Source organism: Schistocerca serialis, chromosome 10 (genome assembly GCF_023864345.2).
Source record: "Schistocerca serialis cubense isolate TAMUIC-IGC-003099 chromosome 10, iqSchSeri2.2, whole genome shotgun sequence".
NCBI lineage: Eukaryota > Metazoa > Arthropoda > Insecta > Orthoptera > Acrididae > Schistocerca > Schistocerca serialis.
The window spans coordinates 144,567,834-144,594,292 of record NC_064647.1 but is presented as its reverse complement, the minus strand read 5'-3'; the positions used below and the strand labels follow the sequence as shown (position 1 = coordinate 144,594,292).

Here is a 26,459-nt window from a genome sequence, read left to right as displayed (position 1 = left end):
GCGAAATTGCAAATATCTGCCGAAACACCAGAGAAAAAGCGCCTGACAACTCTTAGGATAGCCACCCTGTATAAACAGGAGTTAAGTGAAGTTGGAGTGTCTACTTACATAAGAGAACTGGAAAGGAAATGCCGGGAAGCTAATGTCTGTCTATAAACTGAAAAGCAATAAGTGCTCGTAGTAGAGGAAGTTACGTTTGAGCCGTGTACGACTCGTGTTCATGCCATTTATTGTTTGTCAACTTCTACGAGACGTGTTTTTTTTTTTTTTAAGTACCGTTTTGAAATTAAAAGAAGACGTGCTAAGATATGTCAATAATTTTATTTTTACATGAAAGCCTGTACCTTAATCTACTTTTCTACATAATTTCCGCCAATATTGAGTCACTTGTCATAACGTTGTACCAATTTTTGAATTCCCTCCTCATAGAAGTCTGCCGCCTGTCTTGTTAACCACTGCATCACCACTGTTTTGACTTAGTCATCGTCTTGAAGACGATGACCGCCCAGGTGTTTCTTCAAGTGCAGAAACAAATGGTAGTCACTGGGCGCAAGATCGGGGCTGTACGGAGGATGATCTAAAGTTTCACACCGAAAAGATGTGATGAGATCTTTGGTCTGATTCGCCACATGCGGACGGGCATTGTCTTGCAGCAAAAATATGCCGTTGCTCAACTTCCATGGACTGTTGCTTTGATTCTGGTCTGACGTAGGCCACCCATGTTGCATCGCCCGTAATAATTTGGCTTAAGAAATCATCACCGTCGTTGTGGTACCGCTCACGGAAAGTCAATGCACCGTCTAAACGTTTGGTTTTGTGCACATCCGTCAACATTTTCGGTACCCAACGTGCGCACGATTTTCGGTAATTCAAGTGATCGGTCACAGTGCCATACAAAACACTACGAGAATCATTACGAAGTCATCCCGCAAGGAGGAAATCGTAAAGCTTCTGTTTTCTCTCACCTTATTGTCCACTTCCTGCTCCAAACTTTCATTAAGGACCGAAGGACGCCCACTCCGTTGTTCATCATGCACATTTGTGCGGCCATCTTTAAATGCTCTCACCCACTTTCTTACCATTCCATCACTCATAATGTTTTCTCCGTAAACTGCACACATCTCACGATGAATATCGATCGCTTTTAGGCCTTCAGCACTAAGATATCGCATAACAGCCCGTCGGCGGGACTCACGATTTTCGGACACAACTAAACAAGGAAGAATCAGACTATAATGGCGTCAGTGCGTAGATTAAGGTACAGGCTTTCATGTAAAAACAAAATTATTGAGATACCTTAGCACGTCTTTTTTCAATTTCAAAACGGTACTTACTTAAAAAATACGCCTCGTATTACTGTACTGCCTCTTCGTTTTCTTATTCCATTTACTGGCGTCACTAACTTCCTGCCTTATTTGCCCGTGAGCGGCAGCAGCAGCGCGTCGTACCATCTCTGCAGCGACCGATAGTATTTCCGGGTCGTCCTGTTCAGCAGTCAGTTGGAGACGGACCAGGAGTGCTGTCGGGACACAGCAACAGTGAAGTCGGGGGACGGAGCGCCGGTGTGGCGCCGACAGCCAGTGCTCGCCGACCGCTGGCGACACACACGGACTGTCCGACGGAGGGAGATTGGAGCGGGACGACCGTTGGTTGGTCGTTCGGTTGATCGACTCTTCGGCCGACGTATATTCGGTCCATTCACCGTTTCCAGGCCTGGGCGTGGAGCAGCGAGGATGTCCCCGTTACGTGGAGTGGGGCTGGAGCCGCTGGCGGCGTGCACGCGTCGTTGGAGTGTGAGGTGCTGCTTGCGAGTGCTACGAAGTTCGTCGCCCACCGATCTTGGACATGAGAGTTCTCACTTAACCTGTTTACATTTCTTCGTTTGGGTCCTGGTTGCCGCTTTTGGGACATTCCCACGGTGAACGACGTGTGTGTTTTCAATTCGGCTACGATTCCAGTCGTCTTCCTGTGAAATTTAATCTATTTCCTGTTATGGAAGTTCACCAGCGGTATCTTCTGCCTAGTGACCGTTGACGTTCCGGTTACATGCTCTGGTCGTTGACGTAATTTTAGGCAGTGTATTTTCCTCGTCGTGTTGTTGCTGTCCAGCGTGGCGTGTTGTTCGACAGCCGGCCGGAGTGGCCGAGCGGTTCTAGGCGCTACAGTCTGGAGCCGCGCGACCGCTACGGTCGCAGGTTCGAATCCTGCCTCGGGCATGGATGTGTGTGATGTCCTTAGGTTAGTTAGGTTTACGTAGTTCTAAGTTCTAGGGGACTGTGACCTTAGAAGTTAAGTCCCATAGTGCTCCGAGCCATTTGAACCATTTTTTGTTGTTCGACAGCTGAGGTGTTGTTGGTCGTTGTGGGCGCCAATATTCTGTGTGTCGTTGTATTGTGGTCGTTTTGCTGGTTGCGTCGAGCGGAACTGATTTGTTTGGTTGGTCGGTTGGTTGTCTGTCGGTTGGGTTGCCTCCAGATTAAGAAGTCGTTGGACAGGCTGACGGTCTCACCTAAACGGGCATTAGTGTTACAATCCCAGGCCGACCCTTCGTAACTTCTAAGCGCCGTTCCTTGTGGGTTATGTAGTAATTTCCCTGTTTGGGTTTTAGTTATTTGGTTGATGTGTAGCGTTCAGCCGAGTTAATGTCTGTTAAATTAATGTCTTGGCCTTAAGGTTCAAATGGCTCTGAGCACTATGGGACTCAACTGCTGAGGTCATTAGTCCCCTAGAACTTAGAACTAGTTAAACCTAACTAACCTAAGGACATCACAAACATCCATGCCCGAGGCAGGATTCGAACCTGCGACCGTAGCGGTCTTGCGGTTCCAGACTGCAGCGCCTTTAACCGCACGGCCACTTCGCCGGCTGGCCTTAAGGCATAAGAATGTTATGCTTTTGTTTTAAGATAAGGCCTTCTCATTGTTTGAAACTCTTCTTTTTGCCTAATAATCGGCCAGCCAAGTTCCATCAAAATAAAATTGCTAAGGCCTTCAGCCTGTTTAGATTGAAGATTTAGAAAATATTCTTGAGTGAAACCCCCAGAAGAACCTTGTATTTCAATTTCTTGCTTAGCCCTTGTATTTTGGATTTTGATTGTGGCCTTCAGCCGATCTACAGTTAATCAAAGGAGGTCGATTAAAAAAATGTTCAAATGTGTGTGAAATCTTATGGGACAACTGCTAAGGTCATCAGTCCCTAAGCTTACACACTACTTTACCTAAATTATGCTAAGGACAAACATACACACATACACACCCATGCCCGAAGGAGGATTCGACCCTCCGCCGGAACCAGTCAGACAATCCATGACTGTAGCGCCTGGGCTAATCCTGCGCGGAGGTTGATTAAAGTTTTGAGTGTTTTGAATCCTTGTTGTAATATTGTGTGTTGATGAATAAAGTTTGCGTATTGAGTGCAGCTGACAGCAACATAATATTTTGGCCCCTCTCCACAACCCAACCAGCTCTGTTCCTGCTGGCGCGGGCGTTTCAACCTGTCCCGGAAGAACGCCACAACTGTCGTATGGGATGACCAAGAGTGAATTTCGGCTGTAGCAGCCTAGAACGATGTGCAGAGGTTTATGTAGAGTCTGTCCATGTGATCTTCTTGGGTTAATATTATAAGTGCACTTAGTAACTCATAGTTATCTGTATTCGGTGTACAGTTTACAAACTCTGTGCGTCGACAGTGATTCGTACAGCGAGCGGCAGAAAGGTCAGTATATCTTTGTGAGACACCCTGTAGCTGTTTCTTGTGACGTAGTGGGGTACGCAGAATGGGGTGCCACCTGCTCGATCTCCAATTGGCCCACAATCTGGCGTCCAGCCTTCCCTCCATCCACAGCATAACTCCCTTTCCCCACTTCCCTCCAGACCGACAAATACCCAGAACTGAATTTATCCCTCATTAAAGTTCTACTGCACTTACGTGCGGGGCAACGGCCTTGCCGCAGTGGATACACCGGTTCCCGTGAGATCACCGAAGTTAAGCGCTGTGGGGCGTGGTCGGCACTTGGATGGGTGACCATCCAGGTCGCCATGCGCTGTTGCCATTTTTCGGGGTACACTCAGCCTCGTGATGCCAACTTAGTAGCTACTCGACCGAATAGTAGCGGCTTCTGTCAAGAATACCATCATAACGACAGGGTGAGCGGTGTGCTGACCCCACGCCCCTCCTATCCGCATCCTCCACTGAGGATGACTCGGCGATCGGATGAGCCCGATAGGCCACTCGTGGCCTGACGACGGAGTGCACTTATATGCGCATTTAATATTTCTTCTCAACCGACTCCATTTAACAATAAACATTAATTTTATACCATAAAAGAATTTTCTTTTTATTATTCTGCTATTTTTCCTTCTCCTGAAATGAAATGCAGAGGCTGTTATATATAGACGAAAATGAATCGGACCTTTCTTGTAGGAAAGTTAATGAAGTTTAATTTTGCACTGGGAAACGTTTTCACTCGAAGCTGTGGTTTTCGGGATATTCAAGGAAAACAAAAAAGTGATCTTTAAACGACCATCAACGCGATCGCCCCGTATATCAAGACAGTTGGCATGTTGTTCACGACGCTTCCCTCTACTGCTCTATAAAGATTTACGACTACAGAAATTTTTCCCCCAGTCGAACTGTTTTGGTCTTCGTTGTGTGGTCTGCAATGACGCTTGTGCGCAATACCATAACGAAGAAGAGGCGTGGAAAATTAAGTAAAGCAACTGTTGTCCTACATAATAATGCAACACCATCACGGCTCACACAACACGTTTTCAATGGAAGATTTGGAAGCTTCTGTCATACAGTCGAGATCTCACAGCATACCGAGCGAGGTGGCTCAGTGGTTAGCGCACTGGACTCGCATTCAGGAGGACGACGCTTCAAACCCGATTCCGGCCATCCTGATTTAGCTTTTCCGTGGTTGCCCTAAATCGCTTCAGGCAAATGCCGGGATGGTTTCCTTTGAAAAGGCACTGTGGACTTCCTTCCCTCATCCTTCCCTAATCCGATGGGACCAGTAACCTCCTTGTTTCGTCCCCTCACCCCAAATCAACGAACCAACCAATCTTACACCATATGTTTTACGTTTTTTTGGCAATCGGCAAGAATACGTGGGGGAAGGCGTGGGGGGGGGACGGGGGGGGGGGGGGGGAGGGGGACGGCAGATGTTCCAACGATGCGGACGTTCACACAGTAGTTCTGGAATGGCTCCCTGAAGAAGGACGGCTTTCATTGAGGAATTGACACTGGACTCACATTCGGGAGGACGACGGTTCAATCCCGCGTCCGGCCATCCTGATGTAGGTTTTCCGTGATTTCCCTAAATCGCTCCAAGCAAATGCCGGGATGGTTCCTTTGAAAGGGCACGGCCGTCTTCCTTCCCCGTCCTTCCCTAATCCGATGAGACCGATGACCTCGCTATTTGGTCTCTTCCCCCAAACAACCCAACCCCATTGAAGAACTGGAACGATTGACAGAGCGTTCGGACAGCTGTTCACACCGAGCGAGGTGGCGCAGAGGCTAGCACACTGGACTCGCATTCGGGAGGACAACGGTTCAAACCCGATTCCGGCCATCCTGATTTAGCTTTTCCGTGATTTCTCTAAATCGCTCCAGGAAAATGCCGGGATGGTTCCTTTGAAAGGGCACGGCCGACTTCCTTCCCCGTCCTTCCCTAATCCGATGAGACCGATGACCTCGCTGTCTGGTCTCCTCCCACAAACATCCCAACCCAACAGTTTGTTCAGAGAGACTGTGTTCAAGGACACTGTCTTATATCTCTGGCAGTTTGCGTATATTCGATAGTGTTGCTTGGCGTGCCATAATAACTATTCACTCTCTGAAGTCACCTCGTGCAACGTACTGTTTTGACGTAGTTGTGCGGCCACTTGTGACTGGCGGTCCGCCACACGGCCCTCCTGGGCACGGTGGAGGCCCGACTTGAGTGGCGCAGCGATTACGGCCCCCGATGGCGATGGCACCACTCAGCGCTCGCCGTTTAATGCCCCGCTAAGCGACGCGCCGACACCTCGTTCCAGGCCACTCCAGCGCCTCTCCAGCGACCGTGCTGGAGCCTGTTTTTTTCGCAAGTATTCCTCCCGTTTCCAGCGCCATTACTGCTCCGCCTGCCGCTGTCCGGATGAAGTGTTTTCTGTATAATAGACCACGTGGATTGGGGGGAGGGGGGGGGAGAGAGAAAGGGGTGAGGGCAGACAGAGGGAGAAAGATAGCAGAGGGAGGGAAAAAGAGGCTCGAGCTAACAACGGCGCGTGGCAATTTTTTCCTTCCTCCCCCTCTTTTATTTCGAGACCAGTGAGGCGACGCTGGGAGTTGGTATGACTGCGCTACGTAGCAATTACCGTTCGTGCGCAGTGCTGCCAACGCTCCAGAAAATGATCTACTGCAGGCACAACCACGCACCTGCGTCCTCGCTTCTTTCACTAGGGCTAGAGAGAAAGAAAAGGCAATTTTTTAAAACAGAAGCAGTTAATAAAGCAAAGAAACATCAGAAACAGTTTCTCTGCAGGGGGAGTCAGAGAGAATGTGACCTAATTTGTAAGATGATTCTACATGTGAAAATAAACCGAAAAGGTTGAATGAATATGTGTGCAGTTTTCGATCGTTACGGAACTGGAGCAGGTTGAAGATTACACACATCCACGAATGATTGTGAAGAGAAGTGTGAATACTACCTACCGAAATGCTGTGTAGGCGCTGTGATTAATGGTGGGACAGATGACTGATCCGTCGTACAAGAGCTTTTGGGATTTTCCGACAGATGGCAGCACTGTGCCGCCGCACCGAGACAACATCTGCAAGCGTAGCCTGCAATCGTGTGTTGGATCAGTGAACAGCCATGAGGCCGTGGGCCTGTCGTGTTTGAGAGTTGTTTAATTGATAAAGTCCATTTTGTCCGCGAATACCAACCTGCCGCGTACATTCACCCCTGCACAATACGCAGACATGTTTGTGTGTGGGTACTGCAACGGTGTTGCCCGTGCTGCTGGTGCAGTATACCAGAGACGTTTCCCTCATCGATGAACCTCTGTGCCAGGCTATTTCCCACGGTTTTTCAAATATTACGTGAATTCGGATGTAATCTCAGAACGTGTGACCGTCCAGTCAGTGGAGGAAAGGGAAGACATTACTGCAACAGTACAAAGGAGTTTGGAAAAAGCCTTTTGTATATGGAGTGCGTGATTGATTATCTTGTAATTTTTTTTGTTTATTTATAGACGCAATCACATATTTATGACACAATCATAACCGGTTTCGACCATACAATGACCATCCTCAGATTCTAAAACAATATAAATGAAAATTTATATTAAAACCTAAAAATAAGTGCAATATTTAACTTGTTACTAATAAGCCTGGTTATTTATAGACGAAATCACATATTTATGACACAATCATAACGGGTTTCGGCCATACAATGACCATCTTCAGAGTCTAAAACAATACAAATGGAAATTTATATTAAAACCTAAAAATAAGTGCGATATTTAACTTATTACTAATAAGCCTGGTTAAATATTGCACTTATTTTTAGGTTTTAATAGAAATTTTTATTTGTATTGTTAGAGAATCTGAAGATGGTCACTGTATGGCCGAAACCGGTTATAACTGTGTCATAAACATGTGATTGAGTCTATAAATAAACAAAAAAATTGTACAAAGGAGTCCCACCTCCAGTACAAGGTGCATCAGCCGTTAGCTCGATATTCCACAGACGCCACAGCGGCGTATATTACATTGAGATGACCCATTCCATGTGCAGGATGTGCATCTTTCTCCAGGTGACTGAATACACAGACAACAATTTTGTGAATGGCTGGCTCTACACAGAGACTTCGTGCAATGAACATCATTTACATATGAGGTCGCCTTTACACGTAATAGTATCATGCACACCTGCAGTTCTCATACGTGGGCAGTGGAAAACCCATATGTGACTAGGGAAACAAGATTCCCAGTTTGGTTCTCAGTCAACTCTGCTGTGGTATGATTGATGACCTGGTAATAGGGTGTGTATTCTCGCCCAGTCCCCTGACATCCGCAGCATAGGCACATTTCCTTATAGAACTACTATCGGCACTTTTGGAAGACGTGGCATTAGAGTAACGACGGCAAATGTACGCCGCGCGGGGTTAGCCGAGCGGTCTAGGGCGCTGCAGTCATGGACTGTGCGGCCGGTCCCGGCGGAGGTTCGAGTCCTCCCTCGGGCGTGGGTGTGTGTGTGTGTTTGTCCTTAGGATAATTTAGGTTAAGTAGTGTGTAAGCTTGTCCCATAAGATTTCACACACATTTGAAGATTTGGCAAATGTACCTGCAACATGACAGATAATCAGTTCACTGTACCAGACAAGTATCCGACTATCTGAATGAGACATTTGTTTTGGCCGTGGCGGACCCATCGACTGGCACCATTAGACTTCAGTTTGTGGGGCTGGCGAAAGGGGGACGTGAATGCTACGAAGGTGTACATATTATGATGACGAACGAATCGTCGCTAATGTGAATAACTGGTTCAAACGGCTCTTAGGACTAAGGAACTTAACATCTGAAATCAACATTTCGCGGCCCTTTCCGCAACTGTGTAGATATTAATTTAATTTCAATAATTAACAGCCTCAGTTGCACCGTTTGCCTAGAAGAAGGTTGGGTTTTCCCGACTGAAACCTCGGTATATTCTAGGTAAACGGTGCAATTGAGGCTGGTAATTATTAAAATTAAACTTAACATCTGAGGTCATCAGTCGCCTAGGCTTAGAACTACTTAAACCTAACCAACCTAAGGTCATCACACACATCCATGCCAGAGGCAGGTTTCGAACTTGCGACCGTAGCGGTCGCCCGGTTCCAGACTGAAGTGCCTGGAACCGCACGACCACACTGGCCGGCCTGAATGACTGGTGGTCAATGCTAAATAGGAACATACAAATCTCTTCTTTGCACATACAGCAGATTTGTAAGTGAAGTCGATAAGGAGCTGGCTGCATGGTCTGGGTCTACAACGACTAAGATAATTAGAAGTCGTTGGAAAAAAATAATATATTGTACTTAAGTGGCGGTACAGGAGTCTTCATAGGAGGAATATAATTACAAACAGAGAGTTATAGAGGCATCACATAGGCCATATTTTAAATAAGCGCCTTGTTAGAGGTTGCTTCCTATCAGCTGAAGGCTTTCCTACTTGACGTCCCGAGCAAGAGTGGCCGAGCGCACGCTAGAGACTTGCTGCAAGCCGCGGAGCGGCGCTAGTCTTGACTTGCTGGTCCAGCGAAACTAGTACGGACCGCGGTCAACAACTGCAACCTCTAACAAGTGCGGTATCGAACGTTCATACCACAGTATAGACGTGAAGAATTTGTCGCTCGCATCACAAACGCTGCTGACCGCATTAAAGCCCGCCGAGGTGATGATCGTCGTGCAACACAACACAACCTCCAACGCGTTGACAAGTGCACTGAGATGGGTGGGGGACTTTTTGAACATCTCTTGTAAGATGCCTCAGTCACCTGTCCCGCCACTATTCTGTCCACCGCAGCGCCTACGTAGCATTTCGGTAAGTAATATTGATACTTGTCTTCATAATCCTTCATGAATGTGTGTAGTGTTCAACCCGCTCCAGTTCTGTAACGATCGAAAATCGGAAACGTGTTCATAGGACTCTTTTCGGTTTATTTTCACATGCAGAATCATATCACAAATTATGTGACGTTCCTCCTGAGCCACCCTGTACATTTTCTTTCTTAATGTCCATGCACTACCGGTCTAAGTGGCGCAGTGGTTAGCACCATGGAATCGCGTTCGGGAGGTCGACGGGACCCGCATCCGGCCATCCAGATTTAATTTTTCCATTATGTCCCTAAATCGCTCCAGGCAAATGCTGGGATGCTTCCTTTGAAAGGGCATGGCCGATTTCCTTCCCCATACGTGACACAATCCGAGTTTGTACTCCGATGACCTCGATGTGGACGGGACGTTAAACCCAATCTTCCTTCCTTTCCTCCATCCTTTCTATGTACTTGTTTCATTTCTTCACAAACTTCGTAATTAAGTCCTAGAAAAAGCTCTGTGGCATCATGCGCACACTCTCTTGCACTGCCTCCACAACCTTGTCATCGGGCGATAACTCGAATTCAGGCAGGTGCTCCTTCATCAGGCGACAAAATTGAAAGTCAATTGCAGCTAGGTCGGGACAGTACAGGGGGTTCTCCAGCAGCTAAATAACACGATTTCGGACGCACTGGGTTATTTTTCCAGGTGTATGAGGACTGCCATTATCCAGAAGCAAAATCACGGCATTTGAAACCTTCCCTTCTTTCCTCGTTTTAATTTTTGTCTTTTCCTATTGAGTAACCTTTAGGATTGTAATTATTCAGCAGTGGATATTTCGAATACCAAAACTCTGTCGTTATCAACTTTCGTACAGAAACTTGGATTTGAAGGATTATATTATTATTATTATTATTGGAAATTTGTGGTAAGGTCTTATGGGACCAAACTGTCGAGGTCATCGGTCCCTAAGCTTAAACACCATTTAATGTAACTTAAACTAAATTACGCTAAGGACAACACACACACACCCATGCCCGAGGGAGGACTCGAACCTCCGACGGGGTGAGCCGCACGGACCGTGACAAGACGACACAGACCACGCGGCTACCTCGCGCGGCTATTATTATTATTATTATTATTATTATAAATTATTATTATTATCATCATTCTGCTGCTGCATACGCGGATGAATTTTCCCACATTATGCTTTGCCATTTACTCGCATTATTTTTAGTGATAGACCCACGTCTCATCAACGCTCAGTATGTGATTGATATTTTCTCCTCCTTCCGATTTGCGATTTCGAGACTTGGAAACGTTGCTGTTTGCGTTCGTCTCTTAGCTGACGAAGTACTCAACGCGTATTAAAGATGGTGTTAAGATTTTTCGGTGAGTTACTGGAAGAAAAGAAAAGGAGGCGCTACAATAAATATTACAGATCAGATGTTCGACTCTGTTTTATACCTGGCATTATTTAAAGAATCGGTGGTAGAGATGTTGCTGGTCATCTATGTGTGTATGCCCTATGTACTGCAGGGACTTACCTCTTGCACGCTCCCCTCGAGAACCACATTCCCAACTTTAATGTCCACAACTACATTCGCAGTGCCCCTGCTCTGCAGTCGCACTATCCTCTGTGCCCTCGGTGACTCAGACGGACAGAGCGCCTGCCATGTAAACAGGAGATCCCGGGTTCGAGTGCCGGTCGGTCCCCGTTGATGTATATCAACGCCTGTCGACAGCGTAGTGTCTTGATTTAATTGTCATTTCATTCTAGAGCGCTGCATGGTCACCGATGGTATCTGTTCTTTCGGACATGTCCGAAAGAACAGATACCATCTTCGTATATTTTAACACTTATCCGTGAAGATTGTCCGCGGCTGAAACCGGTTAATATTTGGGTTTACAATAAAAGCAGCTGGTGGTGAAACATTCATTTTGTACATTACTTGACGGCTGTTGATAGCCACCTCCCAAAAATGTTGAAAACCAGAAAACATGCAACAATTATGCCTCCTAGAGAATTCGTTAAAAAGACTACATTCACTCCGAGTGGCTGCCAACTGTAAAATGAATGCATCCCAAAGCAGTCTACAGTTGCTGAACGAAGTTTCTAAGCAGCTAACCAAAGTACAGCGCCTACAAGGCGAGAAATGGTAGTATTCCATATTAGTATCCCTATCCCGCATATGTACCTCTTTCTCTAATAAATCAAAATGTGGTGTCTGATGCTGAAGTTTTACTGCACGAACAACGAAAATGTAGTACGCGGTGAATTTATTTTTCTTTCATTGTTTTGTGGCGGCTGTCAGCGAGAATAAGTTTAGAAAACGTAAGAATTTGGTTTAAAGTTTGCTGTAAGTCGCTAAGTGTCCGCCCCAGTAGCTGAGTGGTAAGCGTGACGGATTGCCGTCCTCTGGGCCCGGGTTCGATTCCCGGCTGGGTCGGAGATTTTCTCCGCTCAGGGACTGGGTGTTGTGTTGTGTTCATCATCATTTCATCCCCATCCGGCGTGCAGGTCGCCCAATGTGGCGCCGAATGTAATAAGACCTGCGATATGGCGGCCGGACCTGCCCCGCGAGGGGCCTCCCGGCCACTGACGCCAAACGCTCATCATCATCATCATCATCAGTCGCAAAGTACCGTCATTATGAAACACTGGATGAATACAGTGTGGCTAATTTGCGAGCCGTGAATTTCACTGCCTCAAGATGTTTACACAGTTCCTAACTCAGTGAAATTCTATTTTATTGTGTGAAATTCTTTAAGGGGACACGGAAGGCAAGTGGGCTTCAAAAATTCGATTTTTAGATTTTAGCATATTTGAAATGCCTGGTCTTTCCTGAGTGAAACAGTTTTTGTTTTATATAAATACGAAAGTTTGTCGTGAGATATGATGGTTTTCCTGACACACTGTGAAATCTGGGGACGGTGACAGCAAGGCTTGTGACCGGGTATTTGCAGAACAAGCCTATGCTCCTAATGTCACAATTTCTAAATTAGAGTGCATTGGGCATGTCCAAAAGAGAATGGCATCCATGTTGAGAAGATTATTGAAAAGTCAAAAATAGTATTGTAAGATGGTAACAAGATATGTGGTAAAGGTCGCCTGACAAATGTTGAAATATATAGATTACAGATTTATTATGGCTTGGCCATAAGAAGAAATGTAGGGAATTTAGAAAACATGAAAAAAAGCTGCATGAGCTATCTTTTTCCATAAGCTTTCCACAAATGAAAATCCAGTGCACGGTATTTGCCCAAATGATCCTGACACTTGGTGCAAGTACAGGAGGAGTGCCAGATGTGACCACAAACATTCTTTACCTGCATCAAATGAATGAAATTAAACCCGTATTTAGAGACCTTTGTAAAGATACCTTGTTGAAGAAATTTCTTCATGGGAAAATCCAAAATTTAAATGAGTGTGTGAATTCTGTCATTTGGAACCGGTTACCGGAAACTGTGTTTGTTCACGTTACAACCCTCAAATTTGGTGTTTATGATGCTATTTTATGCTTCAGTGATGGTGTAATTGGAAAAATGGATGTTTTGGAATTATTGGGCATAAAATCGAGTGGAAATACTGCAAAATGCTTGGTGCAAATAGGTAAAGAGAGAATCCGAAAAGCAGATATTGCTATTTAAAGTGCACAAAAGAAGCCAGTCAGAAAAGAAGAGGGACCAAGAGAAGAAAAGATGATCATTATGATTCAGATGATGCTCAGTATGGTACAGGAAAATATTAGTGGTAAGTAATTCTCATCAGGGCAACGGCCTTGCCACAGTGGATATACCGTTTCCCGTGAGATCACCGAAGTTAAGCGCTGTCGGGCGTGACCGGCACTTAGATGGGTGACCATCCATGCGCTGTTGCAATTTTTCGGGGTGCACTCAGCCTCGTGATGCCAACTGAGGAGCTGCTCGACCGAATAGTAGCGACTGCGGTCAAAGAAAACCATCATAACGACCGGGAGTGCGGTGTGCTGACCACACGCCCCTCCTATCCGCATCCTCACCTGGATGGTCCCGATGGGCCGCTTGCGGCCCGAAGGCGGAGTGATAAAAAAAAAATTTCTCATCAATGACTACATTAGAATTGCAATATTAAACTTTAAATGGATTTTTCTCAAAACTAAATTTTTTTCACTTTCAGGTACCATTATTTGATAAACTAGTGAGGGTTAGAATCATGAAATTTGGTCAATTCGTACTGCAGATGGCAATAAGTTATTACAAGTAAATTGAGAACCACCAAACAATCAGAAACTGTTTTTTAATAATTAATGTACAAAAAAAGTTAAATTTTACTAGTGAAATAATAAAATGTTTTTTTGTTCGAAACCATAAGAGGTATTATGTTCATTTTACTTTTAAATTGAGGCGTATATGTTATATATATATGCAGAAAAATTTCATTGTTTTATCGATTTGTAGGACAAATCCTGTGGCTTCTTGGACATGTCAATTTGGTGTTGGCAGGAAGTTGTAGAAATTGCAGGAGGAGGCCAAGGTTTAAAAACAGTAACCAGAATGAAATTATGTAATTTTCATGCGATATGAACTTTCCCGGTGAATCAGCTGTTTGTACAAACATGTTCATCTTATAATCTCTTTTCAAGACGCTGTCCATTGCTCTTGAATAATAACCGCTTGGCTACTCTTTCAAATAATTTATTTGTTTATAGTGCTGCCGGGTGTACAACCGCACAGTCGTTTTCGTAACTCAATATTTGGGAACGTACCTTGCCGTCATCTTCAGGTGACACATATATAATGAGCGTCTTTGCTACATCCAGCTTCCTTTATATTCTCGTCACCCCCCACCCCTTCCTCCATTGCCCGTCACACGCCGCAAGGGGTGGAGTGGTAGTGGTGGTGGTGGTGGTGGTGGTGGTGGTGGTGGCGGTAGGGGTGACGGGTGCCGCCGGAAACTGGGTGCGAACTCTGCTCCCTCACTACTCCTGTGCCCTGAATGTTTTGCTGAATGCGTGGGGCCAAGCTTCCATCCGTTTTCTCATACCAAAACAGACCCCGTCGTTTTGGGGACTGTGTTCTGAAGGAGGCTATTGAATCACGAGTGGCTGACGGACTGACCACCAGAGACACTGGTTTCACTCTGAGTAACGCTTGGGTCCTAGCACTCACCCAACTAAAATGACAGAGTCGGCCGCGAGCAACTTCCGCGCCCAACGCAGGCCACAGGAGTACTGAGGGCCCAGAGATCGAGCCCAGCTTCTGCCCCCCCCCCCCCCCCCCCCTATCCTCCTCTACCGGGCCACCCGTCGCGGCGTGCGGCCGGCGGTGGAGGGAGGGGTAGGGGACGATAACAAAATAAAAGAGGCGGGGGTGTAACAAAGACGCTCATTGTTACAAGTAATGCAAGACTCGCAAAAGTGATAGTGATTTTGGAGCCAGGAAAGGCGTCAAAAGATCCCAAGCTATATCGCCCAGTAACTTTGCTGTCAGTTATTGCTAAAACGTTCGATACGGTTCTAAGACTCAGAATTCAGAAGTTCATACATGAAAGAGAACTAATACCATCGATCCAAGCAGGCTTGCGCCAAGAACACTCAACTATGGACCCAAATTCAGGATAGCCAGTTATGTGACGCGGGACCTAAACTATGGCGTTTATGCATTAGCATCAATGTTGAAAATCGAGCGAGCCTATGATAAAGTGTGGCAGTGTGGGCTGTATTATAAATCAATAAATATGGGCTTTCCAAGTAAATTAATCAAATTGATATCAAACTGTCTGGATGATAGACCAATCAGAGTCTACATAAATAACAGTGAATCGGCACCTTTTTTTTCCCCAAAAGCTGCAGTACCGCAAGGAGCTGTATTGTCACCAACATTGTATTCTCTGTATATATGTCAATGCCAGGCGAGGGGAATGCAGAACTCGCTTTGTATACAAACGACAATGCCTACAGGTGCCATTCACCCATGATATAAGGACTACACCGAATTACCTCTTGTTGTGTTAATATCATGGAACCTGGGCTAGCGAAATGGAAGATACGACTAAATGAAGAAAAAGTCATCTTATAGTCTTCTACCACAAAAATGTAACTCAATACAAATTACAAAAAACAGATCTTCGTCACGAATTGTGTTGGAAGCAAATAGCACCAAAAGGTACCGTAAAGTACCTTGGATTAACATTCGATTCCACTTTGACCTGCAGACAAGTTGCAAAGAAACTAATATTGAAGGCAAGGAAACGACTGCGAATTCTCAAATTAATAGGTGGGATATTCAACGGCGCGACGAATCCTGCATCAATTGTGGCTCCGTACGACCGACATTGGCGTATGCTGCACCGATATGACCGACATCAAAAGCACAGACACCAGAAAATTTTAGTACAGAACGAAGAATACTACAGATAGCCATAAGAACGAGTACTGGCACCAGTAGTAGAGCTCTCTACCAACTAGCCAATATTCAGCCATTAGAACAAAGACTGATATAGTTAACAGCTAACTGTGGTCTGTCAAGAATTTCTACAGAAAGTAAAACAACAGAAGTCGTCAGACAGCCACCACTACATTTAAATTTTGCGAGAAAAAAATACGCGTGTCCTCTCAAGTGCTATACAAACAATACATCCAGGATTCCACAATTTCCAAGGAATCCAACAAGAGGAAAATATACTGCAGCACCTACAAGATCAAAACGAGCCTGACGAATAATAAAAAATATACAGTTTAAGAGTTAACTCTATTGAGAATTTTAGGGAGGTTCTTCCCCCAGTAAGAAAGAAAATTTAGGGTTTTAATTATTTCGCTGCCCACCCAAAATAGGATAGTAATTTAAAATAAATAAAGTAGCCGAACTCCTAAATTAAACAAATAAAGATTGCCATCTCAGCATAAACAGTTGCCTTGTATCAAATGAACTCATCTTTTCGAAAACGCAGCCGCCATTCCCATCAAGAAAAGAAAAAAACATTGAAGATGATAGCAAGGTATGCTGTCGAAATATCGTGCTACGAAAACGACTGCACCCGGCTGAACACCTGACTGCAGTACAAATAATTTTCATTAGTTATGCAGAGACGAAGAGACTTCCGCAGGACACACAGAGTAGCGTGTTGCAGAGCACCAGCAAACTAGTATTCGGACTGAAGGCCACAACAACAAATATTAACGCGAAAAGTACACAGAGAACGTTTAATGCAACAAATGTGCAACCAAAGATTTCCTGGCTATATGAGATGTTTATAATACACTGAAACCAGTCGTTAGTGCTCTACGAATATGAACCATTTATTTTGTTCTGTTTCAGGTAAGCGATACTTGATCCGCTCTGCTGAAAAAAATTCACCGTGCTACAGTATGGGTACGTAAAAGTTCTCCTTATAGTGCAATTGTTTCAGTTCACATTCTGAGGCAGACTGATCGCAGCTCGTTTTCCCCGTGTTCGCAACACTACTTGAACAGTATGATACTGTGAGCAAGCACCAGTAATTTGTTTATCACGCTCGCAGCTAACATCTTCTGTTTCCAGCCCCCACACGTAATGCTGTTGGTTCTCACGTCGTCGAGTGAAATTAGTTAGCTACTTACTTGTTCCATAGATTAAATTCACGATAAACATAATGGTAATGAACGTGTTCATTTTAACTGAAGACTCTGAAATATCGCGAAAACTACACATCGGATACAAAAAAAAGTTATAATCCCAATTTGTTTCTTTCGGAGGGGGACATCCAGCGAGTTTTGTTCAGTAGAAGACTTGTGTTTCAAAGTAGCGAAGATGAACAAGTGCTCATAACTTTTAAGGAATGCATTTTAGATCACATGCTTACTGGACATTTTTTTCTTGTTTTGGTTCATACTACCACTTCCCAAAATGTGGAAAGCAAAGAGCTTGCGGCAGAAGACATTTTTTCACAATATCGGAGATCAAGAATTGCTCATAGCTCTTCTAAGGTATGCGCTTTACAGCCCGCGTTCACTCGACTTTTTTATTTCGAATGATCATTCCTTTCATATCCTTGAATATTGACCATCACTTCTGCAACAGCCTGTATACGCTCAGCACAGAACATTCTAGTCCTAACATAATGAAACTAATACACGAACTTTAAGGACGGCTGCCATTCGCTGCGGCGTGACCTTGGCAGTTTTGTCGCCCAGCGATCTGTGTGGCGTCTGAATACAGGTGCAGCGTCGCACTAGAAGCGATTCAGTCGTGGTGAGTCGGCTCCCCTTCCGAACTTCCCAGAGAAATCGTCATACGTCAGTGTCGACCGCCGCCGCCGTTCATCATGTCTACCGACAACATACTCTCGTCACTGGCCGCACCAACTAGCCCTTTTCCCTTTGAAGAACGCGCACGGCCTTTCAAGTCGGCGTAATGTACCTGCCCCAAATGATCGGTAAGAATGAGGGAGGAGATAAATTTTATAGCAGTCTTCCGCGAAAATTATGCCAAAATAAAGGACGGTCAGTCTCTGAAGAGTCATTAGACTGTCATGAAACGCCCACCAGAAAAAAATATTAGTCACTGCCCTATAAGAGCCGCTTTGGAGCCGTATGTATGATGTTTGTGTGTGTGTGTGTGTGTGTGTGTGTGTGTGTGTGTGTGTGGGTGGGTGTGTGTGTTTGTTTATGGGCCCTTAACGGCGATGTTATCACCGCCATTACAAGTATTAAAAGGAACGAATGTGGATAAAAGGGCTAAAAATGTTGTCACACAGTGAACAGATGGCATACATTTTACACAGCGTAAGGCAACGGAGAAAGGGTGAAATGTGATGTACCCGGATTAAAAGGAAGAAAACGAAAGAGGAGCTAAAATAACAGCACAAGAAAAAGCGCCCGACCATTTACAAAAAACAAGCGTGAGCCAGTTTGTAAAATACGTAAAAGGAGTTAAAACTAAAAGTAAAACAAAAAGTACAAGAGAAGAGCTAAAATATCAGCATAGGGAAATGTGAATGGTTGGCGACTTACAAAACGCAAGACCATGTAAAGACGTTAAGGGGGGACGTTGATGAAATTGACCAAAAATTTCAATTTTCGATTTATTTTTTATTTGTTAGTACAACTCATGGACAATAAGCTTCCAAAGTTTCAATGTTGAAATCGCATCCAAAATGCCTGAAAATTAATTTTAAAAGTGTGATGCGGCCCCCCTGCCACGCCAAGCTCAGAGGGATAACAACCCCTACATTCACAAAGAGAGGCTACCAAATTGTATCCTGGATCTTGTCAAGGCCATTTACAGGTTTCTGGTCGACCCTGCACTTCTCAGAAAGTGTGTTCATGGCAAAACCCAAAATCCAAATGAGTCTCTAAATTCACTCATATGGAAATGATGCCCCAAAAATACATTTGCGTCTGCAACAGATGTCAGAATTGCAACTTATGATGGAGTTATTGTATATAATGATGGGAACGTCGAGAGGATGAAGGTATTAGAAAGAATGGGCTTCAAGATAGGAAATTTTACTGAAGACATTCTGAGAAAAATAGATTTGCAGCGCGCCTCTGCAGCTGAAAAGTCAGCTGAAGACCTGGTAAAGGAAAGAAGACAGACAACAAGAAACCAGAAGAAAAGCCTTGATGGGAAAGACGACCCAGAGTACAAATGTGGTGCCTTCTGAAGAAGCGACATAAGGAAAAAAGTTAGGTTGAACTTTAAATTGCATTTCCTGAAAAGTTTGTTTTTTAAAGTTTATGTACCTCTTCCTCAGATTCTATGAATGCTAGAATTATGAAATTTTGTACACATATTTATATAAACCTAATAAACGTTGTCTCAACAGCAAATTTTGAAATTGTGATTGCAAGGTGAAATATGGGACAAAGTGCTTCGAATTTTGCACGCAATTAAAATTGTACTTGTGGAATTATAATTTAAAAAATATGAAAATTCTCCTATTTGACCTATAACAAAAACCTCATGAGAGAAGCTTACTACATATAAAGAGATGAAACAGAGAAATTTTTGTAGAAATCTCTTGAATACTTTCTGAGACTAAGGAACATACATTATTTTTTGAAAATATAACTTCAAATTTCATTCAAAAAAAGTTGAATATATATAATCATAAGATTTATGTATAAATGTGTTACTTTCATGTAAAGCGTGGTACAAAATTTCATTGCCATACCCCCAAAACTGTGGATTTGGTGCATTTTTAAAATAGTGTGTGTTTTTCATCAACGTCCCCCCTTAAAAACGTCTTCCTAAAGTTTTGTGATACAATTTTGAAATATCACAAAACCTTGAAACTCGAATCACATTCGTTTAAAGGAGAGGGCCAGTCTGCCGATGCCCTCTGCTCAGGAAATGAAAGACGTTGTAGTAAAATGTAGCGGAGAGGCGCTTACAGAGTAGTTACATTCTCTGGAACCCATAAAAATTAATAACTGATCTAGAAATAGCCTGAGGAACTTCATATTACGTACATAACCTTCTGTTGTGTAAAAGAACAATCTGTCAAAATCTGAAGTCAATAACTCTCATAATTTGGAAGTTACAAAAAAAGCAGTAAAAACGTAATTATCCGACACTTAAAAAACTAAATCAATATATATATATATATATATATGTTAACAGTTAACCAACTGTGACTATTTGAAAAGATACGATAACACCTTCAGTCTTTAGATTCGAATTTGGAAAGTTCTCATTTTAGAAAACCTTTCATAATTTTGCTGTAGTAATAAATTTAAGAATTTCAAGTAGATATTTATGTTTTGTGTTAGAATGAATGTGAAAGAGAGTACTTGTGTGAGTGTATGTGGGACATACGACAATATTAAATTTTCAGTTTGTAATTGTCTATAGGAACTTGCAAGTGTTCCAGCTTTGTATCGTGGGAAAGAATCCACCAGTGGTTCCTACTAGTGGATGACGAATGTCCAAGCATGTTTGAATATGTAAGAGACAGAAGTACGTTCGCGACTATATAGTTAAATTCCAGACGTAAAGTACAGCTTAAAGTTTATTTCATTTTATTTGTTTAACAAGAGAGTTTTGAGTTGTTTATTTTAATGACGTCAATGAGCTGAGAGCAATGGTTGGTTCTTGCTAGATTTTGGCGCGAACCGCGTCCTGAAAGTCGGTTCTGATTGGCCGTAATTCAAAAAAATGGTTCAAATGGCTCTCAGCACTATGGGACTTAACTGCTGAGGTCATCAGTCCCCTAGAACTTAGAACTACTTAAACCTAACTAACCTAAGGACATCACACACATCCATGCCCGAGGCAGGATTCGAATCTGCGACCGTAGCCGTCGCGCGGTTCCAGACTGTAGCGCCTACAACCGCTCGGCCACTCTGGCCGGCGCCGTAATTCAGTACAGCCAATAAAAAGTGAGACGTTTTTGCCACCTAACGATGAGATAGAGGTGCTTGTAGAGGCAGAGAGAAGAAGGAATTGGTGGACTAGCTTTCGAAGGAGCCGGTCATTCTGAAAGTGTAAAATGAAGTGATATCATGACTTCCGCGTTTCGGTACAGTGATAAAGATAGTTGGTGTTTACCATTAACTATTTGTGAAATTTTAAGAGTCGAGAGATATTTTGTTTTGAAAAAAATCTCGTGTGTAAACTCTGAACTAAAAGCGTGGCGGTACTAATTAAATTTTTTTTACTGAGTGTTTATGGAGAGCAAAAACTTTATTTAAAGACAACCACTGAATGCCGAGTGCAAAAGTGAATAGCAGTTTATTGACTGTGTTACTCTTGTAAATGATTTCGGAATTGGACAGGAAACGTTCTGGCTGTTTGAGTGTGACTAGGACTGTGAACAGGAACTTCAATGATTTGAACACATGTGGGCTGATGATCTTGCTTAATAGCAATAAAAAAAATCCTAATGCAAGTTTAAAAGGACCTTTGAACTTAGAAATTTGAACAGTACCCCATTTCCGATTTATTCTTTAGAGTTCGCAAGACTATTTTCAGCTTTTTGTACTTATAGCGGCCTCCGACGTGTAGTTACGAAATCTGACTTTCTTCAACATTGCTTTTCTGAGATCTCTTAAGTAGCTGCAGTCAGGAGTTACGTGTGCAGATCTGCAGCAGTATCGAGGTAGGTGGACAATTTATGTTGCAGAACCGCCGTCGATGTGCGAAAGAGCGCGTTACGTCGCAAGGCTTTTCTTCTCACCACGGACAACACGGTGGCCGACGGCCTTCACCTACGACCTATCAGAGCAGCGTTTGTGTAGAGTTGTTAGTGCCAATATGCAAGCGACACTTTGTGGAAAAACCGCAGAAATCAATGTGGGACGTACGACGAACGTATCCGTTACGACAGTGCGGCGGAATCTTGCGTTCATAGGCTGTGGCAGCACGTGACCAACTCGAGTGCACGACATCGCCTGGAGCACCTGGGCTCATCAGCATAGCGGTTGAGCCCTAGACGACTGGTCAGATGAGACCCGATTCGAGTTGGTAAGAGTTGGTGGTAGGCTTTGAAAGTGGCACAGATCCCACGAAGTCATGGACCCAAGTCGTCAACAATGCACTATGCTATCTAGTGGTGGGTCCGTATTGGTGTGGGCTGTGTTATGCAATGGAATTAACTAGGTCCTCTGGTGCAATTGAACCGATCACTGACGGAAAATGGTTATGTTCGGTTACCTGCCATTTGCAGCGAAACATGGACTTCATGTTCCCGAACAACGATGGAAGTTTTATGAGTGACAATGCCCCATATCGCTGTACCACAATTGTTTACGGTGAGCTTGAATATTCTGGATAGTTAAGGGAATGATTTGGCCACCCAGATCGAACGACATGAATCCCATCCAACATTTATGGAACATAGTGCAGAGGTTTGGGGGGGGGGGGGTTATTTGGGGAAGGAGACCAGACAGCGAGGTCATCGGTCTCATCGGATTAGGGAAGGACGGGGAAGGAAGTCGGCCGAGCCCTTTCAAAGGAACCATCCCGGCATTTGCCTGGAGCGATTTAGGGAAATCACGGAAAACCTAAATCAGGATGGCCGGACGCGGGATTGAACCGTCGTCCTCTCGAATGCGAGTCCAGTGTCTAACCACTGCGCCACCTCGCTCGGTAGCATAGTGCAGAGATCAGTTCTACATCTACGTGGTTACTCTGCAATACACACTTAAGTGCCTGGCAGGGGGTTCGTCGAACCATTTTCCTGCTACTTCTCTACCATTCCACTCTCAAATGGCGCGTGGGAAAAGAAACCTAAATCTTTCCGTTCGAGCTCTGATTTCTCTTATTTTATTATGATGATCATTTCTCCGTACATTGGTGGGTGTCAACAAAACGTTTTCGGATTCTGAAGAGAAAATTGGTGATTGAAATTTCATAAATAGATATCGCCGCAAAGAAGACCGCCTTTGTTTGAGTGACTGCCACCCGAACTCGCGTATCATATCAGTGACACTCTCATCCCTATTGCGCGATAACACGAAACGATCTGCCCTTCTTTGCACTTTCCGATGTCCTCCGTCAACCCTACCTGCCAAGGATCCCACACCGCGTCGCAATATTCCGGCAGAGGACGGACAAGTGTAACGTAGGCTGTCTCTTTAGTGGGTTTGTCGCAACAGAGCGCAGTCTGTGTTTCGCATTCCCCACAACATTATCTATGTGGTCTTTCCAATTTAAGTTGCTCGTAATTGTTATTCTAGGTACTTAGCCGAATTGACAGCCTTAGATTTGTGCGATTTATCGTTTATCCAAAATTTATCGGATTTCTTTTAGTACCCATGTGGATGACCTCGCACTTTTCGTAGTTTAGTGCCAATTGCCATACATAAATTATCTCTAGATCATTTTGTAATTGGAATTGATCGTCTGCTGATTTTACTGGACGGTAAATTACAGCGTCATCTGCAAACAGTCTAAGGGGGCTGCTCAGATTATCACCTAGATCATTTACATAAATCAGGAACAGCAGAGGGCCTATGACTCTACCTTGCGGAACGCCAGATATCACTTTTCTTCTCGATAATTTACCGTCTATCACTATGTACTGTGACCTCTTTGACAGGAAATCACGAATCCAGTCGCACAACTGAGGCAATACTCCGTACGCACGCAGTTTGGTTAGAAGACGCTTGTGAGGAACGGCGTCCAAAGCCTCCTGGAAATCTAAAAATAAGGGATCAATTTGACATCCCCTGTCGATAGCACTCATTACTTCATGAGTATAAAGAGCTAGCTGTGTTGCACAACAACGTTATTTTCTGAATCCGTGTTGGTTATGTATCAAATGGCTCTGAGCACTATGGGACTTAACATCTGAGGACATCAGTTCCCTAGAACTTAGAACTACTTAAACCTAACTAACCTAAGGGCATCACACATATCCATACCCGAGGCAGTATTCGAACCTGCGACCGTAGCAGTCCCGCGGTTCCGGACTGAAGCGCCTAGAACCGCACGCCCACCGCGGCCGACGGTTATGTATCAATAAGTCATTTTCTTCAGGTTGATTCATAATGTTCGAGTACAGTATATGCTCCAAAATCCTACTGCAAATTGAGGTCAGTGATAGGGCTCTGTAATTCAATGGGTTACTCCTATTTCCTTACTTGAATACTGGTGTGACCGGTGCTACTTTCCAGTCTTGAGGAACAGACCTTTCGTCAAGTGATCGGTTGTATATGATTGCTAAGAAAGGCGCTATTGTGTCTGCATACTCTGAAAGGAACCTGACTGGTATACCATGTGGACCGAAAGGCCTTTCTTAAGTGATTTGAGTTGTTTCGCAACACCTAAGATATCTACTTTTATGTCACTCATGCTAACAGCTGTTCTGTGCATTATCCTGCTGATATGTAGGGTTTCGCAGGGATCGAATGAAGGGTAGAGCAACGGGTCGGAACACATCTGAAATGTAACGTCCACTGTTCAAAGTGCCGTCAATGCGAACAAGAGGTGAGCGAGACGTGTAACCAATGGCACCCCATACCACCAGGCCGCGTGTTACGCCAGTATGGCGATGAAGAGTACACGCTTCCAATGTGCGTTCACCGCGATGTCGCCAAACACGGATGCGACCATCATGATGCTGTAAACAGAAACTGGATTCATCCGAAAAAATGACGTTTTGCCATTCGTGCACCCATGTTCGTCGTTGACACCATCGCAGGCGCTCCTGTCTGTGATGCAGCGTCAAGGGTAACCGCAGCCACGGTCTCCGAGCTGATAGTCATGCTGCTGCAAACGTCGTCGAACTGTTGGTGCGATGGTTGTTGTCTTGTAAACGTCCCCATCGGTTGACTCAGGGATCGAGACGTGGCTGCACGTTTCGGTACAGCCATGCGGATAAGATGCCTGTCATCTCGACTGCTTGTGATACGAGGCCGTTGGGATCCAGCACGTCGTTCCGTATTACCCTGCTGAACCCACGATAAACCGCAAACGCGATAGGCTACAATCCGATCTTTATTGAAGTCGGAAACATGATGGTACGCATTTCTCCTTACCCGAGGCATCACAACAACGTCTCACCATGCAAAGCCGGTCAACTGCTGTTTGTGTATGAGAAATCGGTTGGAAACTTCCCTCATGTCAGCACGTTGTACGTGTCGCCACCGGCGCCAACCTTTTGTGAATGCTCTGTAATGCTAATCATTTTGCATATCACAGGATCTTCTACCTATCTGTTAAATGTCGCGTCTGTAGCACGTGAACTTCGTGATGTAGCAATATTAATGGCCAGTAGTGTACATGGTAAAGCACTGGAGGTTTGCGAGTTTGTTTATTCGCTTTTAAAGGTCAGCTAGTGTGTGACGGCGCTGGATTCGTGCTGTGGCGCAACTTGAATAGGAAGCAACAGGTCCGGCGGTGGCGGAGGCGACCAAAGGCCCCAGCCCTGCCCTGCTCTCCACTCCACTCCACTACAGACCAGCCAAGTCCGCAGCCAGTCATCCGCAACTGGCTTCATTTGTCAGGCGCGACAAACAGCCCGTCCGGGCGTCGCGGCCACAGTCAAAAGCCTGCCGCCGGCCACTGCGAACGGAAGCTAGCACTGCACACGGACGATACAGCCTGTTGCTGCCGCGCGCGTCTGATGAGGAAACCAGCAGAAAAAATTGGCCAGGGCTCGCGCACTAAGGGGTTCCGCACTCACTTATGTATAGAGACACTTCATCCACACCGAGCAATCAATAATCTCGACCATTATTGCCTGTTATCGACATTGATACTGGCGAGATATCGATACAGCGATTCCAAGAATTTCGACAGAATTTTTTTTTTTAAATTTCAATAATATAAACGTGATATAAAGTCACACAGGAGGCAGGCAAACATTACCGTAGTCAGAAGTTCTCCATTCAGGCTGACTGGATCGCAGTCAGGCCAGGAATGACTTCATTTCTTACGACACGTGTTCCGTAATTTATCCATCGTCAGATATCCAGGAGTGATTACAGCACTTAGATATTACATTTCGTTGAATCCTGCCTAGTTGTCAAAGTGGTGTCTAGGAAACCTGCTTCTCGGATCGCTGGACAGCAATTCAAGCAAATCGTATTAATGAGTTTTATTACAGAAAATAAATGGCGATACTTAACTTTGAGAAGTACGACGTGTCAAAAGCAAAGGGCGACATGCAAAATAAACAATGTTCTTCCGAATATACAATTCCTAAGTCGCTGCTCTTGTAGGGCCTAATCTTCATGCTGTCGTAGAAGTGGACCGCGACGAGTCGGCGCAGCGCTTATGTCCTCATCGTGTAGATGGCGCTGGCGTCGTGTTGTCGTCCTGGAGAGGGGTTGGTCAGCGTGCAATTGTCTGACGTCTTCTTCACAGCCCCCTCCACTCTCTTGTTTCGGACTGGCGTGCCTGCGCTTGACTTTACGCCGTAACACGTTTGAAGCTTTATGTGAAACAAACATTCCCATACTAAATTCATTAGACTAAAAGTATCAGTGTCTGATG

At 44.6% G+C, this 26,459-nt stretch overlaps 1 pseudogene; it reads left to right on the top strand.

Annotated features, from left to right (window-relative positions):
* Positions 1 to 3,933: 3,933 nt before the first annotated feature.
* Positions 3,934 to 4,051, top strand: LOC126425638 (5S ribosomal RNA; annotated as a pseudogene).
* The last annotated feature ends 22,408 nt before the right edge of the window (positions 4,052 to 26,459 follow it).